The following is a 6,361-nucleotide window of genomic DNA, read 5'->3' as shown; positions in this document are numbered from 1 at the left end:
CCTTAGTTCTGCATTAGCCAGCCCACTCAAGGTTTCTGGTTCTTCCTCCTGCTTCCTCATTCGTGGTCTTGTCAGGAAGAGGGCGGTGTGAGGAGGCAAGAAGCTCTCTAGGAGTTCCTGGGGGGCTCAGGCGATTGAGCATCCGACTCTTGATTTCAGCTCAGATCATGATCTCATGACTGCATCAGGCTCCGTGCTCAGTGGGGAGTCTGCTGGAGATTCTCTCTCCCTCTGCCCCTCCCCCATGCACACATGTGCTCTCTCTCTCTAAATAAAATCAAATAAAATCTTAAAGAAAAAGAAGATCTCAAGTTGTTTCTGGATGCTACCAGCTGAGCACTGGGTCCCTAGTCTAGTCTTGGGCTGGGAAAGCCTCCAAGAACTTGGGCCTTCCTTGTAGTATCTTCAGACTGGTGGGGATGAGGGATGAGACCTTGCCCTTGGGCCACCTTCCCTCTGTGGCACCCAGGAGTTGCTGCATGTAACAGGAGGTGCTGAGCAGCATAGGGCCTATGGCTTACATGCTGAAGAGGGGCCAGAAAAGAGCTTCCTTCATGTTGCACTTGACCCTGTAGCAGTGCGTAGCCTAGGAAATGGAGGATGTGCTATTGTGAGTTGCCTTCACTGTCAACCAACCAATGAAATCTTGTGGGTTCACCTTGTACAAGCCATAGGTTATGCGGGTCACTTCGATCTTCCTGGCAGGCTTATGGGAGAGGGAGAATTAGTACCTTGTCTCTTGCATCAAGATAAGCATGTGGTTGGCACCCCTTAAGGACTTCCCCTAGGCTTTCTATGTTCTCCCCCAGTAGGGGGGAACCTCATCTGCTCTGATGGAGACTGCCATTTCTGCCCCTTCGGGAGGACCATGAACACTGTCCACTGTCTTGGAAATACTCTTCTGTTTTTTGGGGTTTTTTTAAAAAAAGATTTTATTTATTTATTTGAGAAAGAGCCAGAGCACAAGCAGGGGGAGAGGCAGAGGGAGAGGGAGAAGCAGGCTCCGCACTGAGCAGGGAGCCCAACACTGATCTTGATACCAGGACCCTGAGATCATGACCTGAGCTGAAGGCAGACACTTAAGCGACTGAGCCACCCAGGCACCCAATAGTTTTCTGTCTTTCCAGTAGTGCCATCCTCCTCCAGCACCAGGGAGAGGGCTTGTCCATCAGCATCAGGCTGTCCCGGACCTGGAAGGGGCCCATCCAGACTGTGCGTCACAATGCCCTTCTGCACACTCTGGTTTGCAGTGCTTGCTCTGAAGGGCTGGGCCCTGGAGGCCTCCAGACTGGGCTCCAGCAGTGGCTACAGGGACACCACCTAGGTGCACACTGCCACACATGTGGAGAGGGACTTACGGTAGAAAAAGTTGAGGAACGTCATGCGTATTCCATCCTCATCAGCTGGACTGCCTTGTACCACCTCCACAGCCTCCTAACCTCCCTGCAGTTCTGCCCCTGGGAAATATTTCCTCTATCTTCATGTCTGGGAGAGATTATATCAGCCTGGAGGAGGAGAAAAAAGAGAAAAAGAAGAACGCATTCAGTTAGGATTCCATTTATCAAAATTTCAAAAACAAGCAAAAATAAGCTATCCTGTCTAGTAATGCATACAGAGCTGGCAAAGCTGTAAAGAGAAGCAAGAAAATGTGCATCACAAGGATCAGAATGGTGGCTATGTCTTGAAGGGAGAGAGGATTTATTGTCCAGGATGGGCCAACGGAAACTTCTTCAGTGTTATCCGTGTTATTGACCTGGGTGGTGGTTGTGCAGGACTTAGCATTAAAATTCTTTAAACCCGGGGTAAAAATTCTGTTTTAAGCCATAGTCTTTAAATGCTGACCTCTGGGCCAAATCCAGCCTGCTGCCTTTTTTACAATAAAATTTATTGGAACAGAGCCACATTAATTATGTGCTTTAGTGCTACAAACATTCTACAGAAGTTCTGACGGAGACTGGATGTCCTGTAAAGCCAGAAATATTTACTGTCTGGCCCGGAAGAATTCATAAAACATGTGCATAGTTTCAAGCAGAGGTTGTTTTATTTATTTTTTAAAATTTATTTATTTGAGAGAGAGAGCATAACTGGGGAGGAGGGACAGAGGGAGAGAGAGAAGCAAACTCCCCACTGAGCAGGGAGCCCAACTTGGGGCTCCACCCCAGGACCCTGAGATCAGAACCTGAGCCAAAGGCAGACGCCTAACCGACTGAGCCTCCCAGGTGCCGCAAGCAGAGGTTGTTTTAGACCTTACATATAAATTGCATGCACTCTTCTATATGGATGGCATATTTCACATTTTTTTAAAAGCAGAAAAAGAGATGAAAAATGAGTAGGATTCGTTCCTAATATGGTTAATATTTATTCATTAGTTTATATAATCTTTGTTTTGAAGACCCACTCTGAGAATCTGATTCAAGGATTATTTGGTGTCATTAACGAAAACTCATTTATGCTAGTTCATGTAAAGGGAGCTTTACTGTAAACAAACAGGACCCCAAGGAACCCAACTGAACGTCAAGATTGGGAATACCAGCTGCAGACAGTTTCCCTCTGTCTCTCCTTCCTCCTCTCCGCTCCCCGCCCCCGCCCCTGGTCACCACCACCTCCCTGGCCTCCCATCTTTGCAGCTGTCCCCAAGTGGTGATTTAACCCCACGTCTTGTTGATCTTCTAGCTAGTCCTTCACAGATCACTTGCTCAGCCCCTGTGTCCAAATCCCAGAGAGACAATCTTCCTGCCCTGACTCCAAATTCCCGGGGCAAGTGGAACGTCTTCCAATTTAGGTTACATTCCCCCAGGTCCAGATCAAAGGCGTCCAGTTTGTAGTAATGGGCAGGTGGGGGGGGCAATGATTTCACACATCTAACAAAATAAGAACGGAACAGGGATGGGCATTGTACAGGGGCAATAAACAGTAGGGGGTGAGTGAGAGATGTTGAAAGCTATTACAGGATCCCTTTAAAGGGTGTACAGGGATTAATTTGCTCCCGGTATTGAAAGTATAAATACTTTTAAGCCCTTGAAATAGGAGGTTAAATTTGGGGGCAGGATGGAAGAGAATGGTGAGATGTTAGCAAAACAAAACCCTAAAGCACACAAAAACAGCTGAGAAGGAAATGCAAAAGCTAACAATGCCATTGATGAAAAGTCTTTGACAGATGGGGCGCGTTCAGGGTGGCCTGGCCCTAGATGATGAAAAGTCTTTGAATAGGATTGATTTGCAAATGAGCACAGGGGAGTATACACACTTAAATGATTCTTACATCAAAATAGTAGTCCTAGGCCATGTGCGCTTATGATTAACATGCTGGAAATCAGAATTATTGAACTCTTACTGCAGCACGCGCCCTGGGCTCTTTACACAGGCAAAGCAGATGTCGGCTACTCTACTTCATACTTAGAGATGCAGATGAAATTAGCTGGAGCTCTAGGCGGCTCGCGAAGGGTGGGTGTGGTGCAGTTTTCCCAACCTCCTCTAGTTGAGATCCGCAGCAGGGGATAATCGGTTCCCTTGATGGCTCTACCAGGACTCCCCAGGGGAGAATAGAAGTAACCTTACAGTAAATTGGGGGTTAGAATATATTCTGTAGGCAATGGACTAGGTTTGCACTATCCTGCGTTAGATATCGGTGGCAGTGGACGTCACTTTGGATAAACTTTAAAATACAGGATACATACCCAGAAGTGGAATGCCTCCTTAAAATGTTTGCACATTTCTAAAGGCTTTGGACATATATATTGCCAAATTGCTTTCCAAAAACTTGTAGCAAATCATACTCTCCCCGGTAGTGCAGAGGGCTCCTGGCTTCTCAGCATCCTTGCTGGTACTAGAGATGAGTTTCTGTAAACCTGCAAGTAGAAAATACTACCTTGTTGTTTTAATTTGTGCTGAATTACTTTTGATGACAGATCTAGGTAGATAAAGTTTAAACTTTATTTTTTTATATATATATTTTAAAGGTTTTATTTATTTATTTGACAGAGACACAGCGAGAGAGGGAACACAAGCAGGGGAAGTGGGAGAGGGAGAAGCAGGCTTCCTGCGGAGCAGGGAGCCCGATGCGGGGCTCCATCCCAGGACCCTGGGATCCTGACCTGAGCCGAAGGCAGACACTTAACGACTGAGCCACCCAGGCGCCCCTAAAGTTCTAAACTTTAAAAGGTGAAAATTTTCCACAACTGAGAGCAGTCAAAAGAATATGCCACAGAGTCCTCCTACCCCAAAAAAAGCCCTAAAGGAGAGTTTCAACAGTGCTGTGAGCACTAATAGCATTGCTGGACTAACAATGTTCATGGACCATTTACTCAGATAAATAACTTCTTATGTTTATGTTTTAGGAAAGGAAGAAAGCATATTTTTAATTGGATTAATAGGAGTCCTAAATAAAATAATATAGGCAAAAAAATTGGCACATAATAGGAGGCCAGAATGGTATTGTGGGGTTTTAAAAAGTCACATAATTTTATTTATTCATTTTTATTTTTTTATTTTTAAGTAATCACACCCAACGTGCGGCTTGAACTCACAACCCCGAGATCAAGAGTCACATGCTCCATGACTGAGCCAGTCAGGCGCCCCAAAAGTCACGTAATTTTAAAGACACACTTCAAGTATATCGTGTATTAGCAAATATGGAAAGTATAATAAAGGTCAAGTTCAGGAAATGATAGTTATGAAAAATACTCATAACCCTCCAACCCCTCAAGACCAAGCAAGTTTACTACCATCATGGGGAAGCACAGAATCTGTATGTGTTATAACAGGATCTACCATGAGATGTTTACAAAAGTAACCACATTCATTCAAACCAGTTGGCCCACTTACTGCCCACATATAATTTGTAGACACTGCTAGCAAACATCTAGAAAGTCAGAACAGTCCATGACTGTCATACCAAAAATGCTGTTTAACCCTATGTTTAACAGAACAGAACAGGACACTGAATGGCAGGATAGATTTATAAGTAGATACACTTACCAAAGCAAATTAGTAATAGGTGCAAAATAAGTTCTGTAAATGTATATATCCTGAGGCAATTCCAAATTAAATAATTGTTTCATATCCAACTGCAGTTTTTATTTTATTTATATTTTATTTTTTAAAAGATTTTATTTATTTGAGGGGGAGAGAGAGAGCGCCCACGCACGCATGCAGGTGTGCACGAGTTGGGGGAAGGGCATAAGAGGAGGGGGAAGCCGACTCCCCACTGAGGACTGAGACCAGATGCAGGGCTTGATCCCAGGACCCTGGGATCATGACCTGAGCAGAAGTCAGATGCTTAACTGACTGTGCCACCCAGGTGCCCCCCAAGTGCAGTTTTTAAAAAACTTTTTATTTTGAAATGATAGATTCATAAGAGGTTGCCGGAATAAAAACCACCCAGGGAAGTTCAGCGAACTTTGTCTAGCCTCTTCCAGTGGTAACATCTACAGTATAGTATCAAACCAGGAAACTGACTGCTTATATGATCCACAGAGCTTATTCAGATGTCACCAATTTCATAAACACTCCTGTGTGTGTGTGTGTGTGGGTGTGAGTGGGTGGGTGTGTGTGTGTGTATGCAATTTTATCGCAGGTGTATCTTCATGTAACCACCATTACAATGAAGATACAGACCTGTTCCATCACCACGCATCTGCCTCATGTTTCCCTTTTTATATCCTCCCAACTCCCACCCGTAACCCCTGGCAATCACTAGTCTTTTCTTATCTATAATTTTGTTATTTCTAGAATGTTCTATAAATGAAATCGTACAATATATAACCTTTGAATTGGTTTTTTTTTCATTCAAACTGATTCCCTTGATCCAAGTTGCAGTGTGTATCATTAGTTCATTCCTGTTTATTGCAGAGAAGCGTTCCATGGCATGGATGCATGGCAGTTTGTTCAGCCATTCACCCATCGAAGGACATCTGGGCTATTTCCAGTTTGGCGCTATCATGAATAAAGCCACTACAAACACTTGTGTATAGGTTTTACATGAACGTAAGTTATTTCTTGGGATCAACGCCAAAGAGTGCCATTGCTGGGACATACGGGAAGTGCATGTTTAGTTCTTTAAGAAACTGCCAAATTATTGGGCGCCTGGGTGGCTCAGTTGGTTAAGCGACTGCCTTCGGCTCAGGTCATGATCCTGGAGTCCCGGGATCGAGTCCCGCATCGGGCTCCCTGCTCGGCAGGGAGTCTGCTTCTCCCTCTGACCCTCTTCCCTCTTGTGCTCTCTGTCTCTCATTCTCTCCTTCTCAAATAAATAAATAAAATCTTAAAAAAAAAAAAAAGAAACTGCCAAATTATTTTCCAGAGTGGCTGTACCATTTTACATTCCTATCTAGTGATTATATATCCTTGCCAGCATTTCGTG

The 6,361-nt window shown here is 44.4% G+C and overlaps 1 pseudogene; it reads right to left on the bottom strand.

Moving 5' to 3' along the window:
* Nucleotides 1-352: 352 nt before the first annotated feature.
* On the bottom strand, nt 353-6,047 carry LOC113912389 (annotated as a pseudogene).
* Nucleotides 6,048-6,361: the final 314 nt, after the last annotated feature.

This window comes from Zalophus californianus, chromosome 14 (genome assembly GCF_009762305.2).
Source record: "Zalophus californianus isolate mZalCal1 chromosome 14, mZalCal1.pri.v2, whole genome shotgun sequence".
Classification (NCBI taxonomy): Eukaryota; Metazoa; Chordata; class Mammalia; order Carnivora; family Otariidae; genus Zalophus; species Zalophus californianus.
This window is presented reverse-complemented; position numbering and strand designations above follow the sequence as displayed.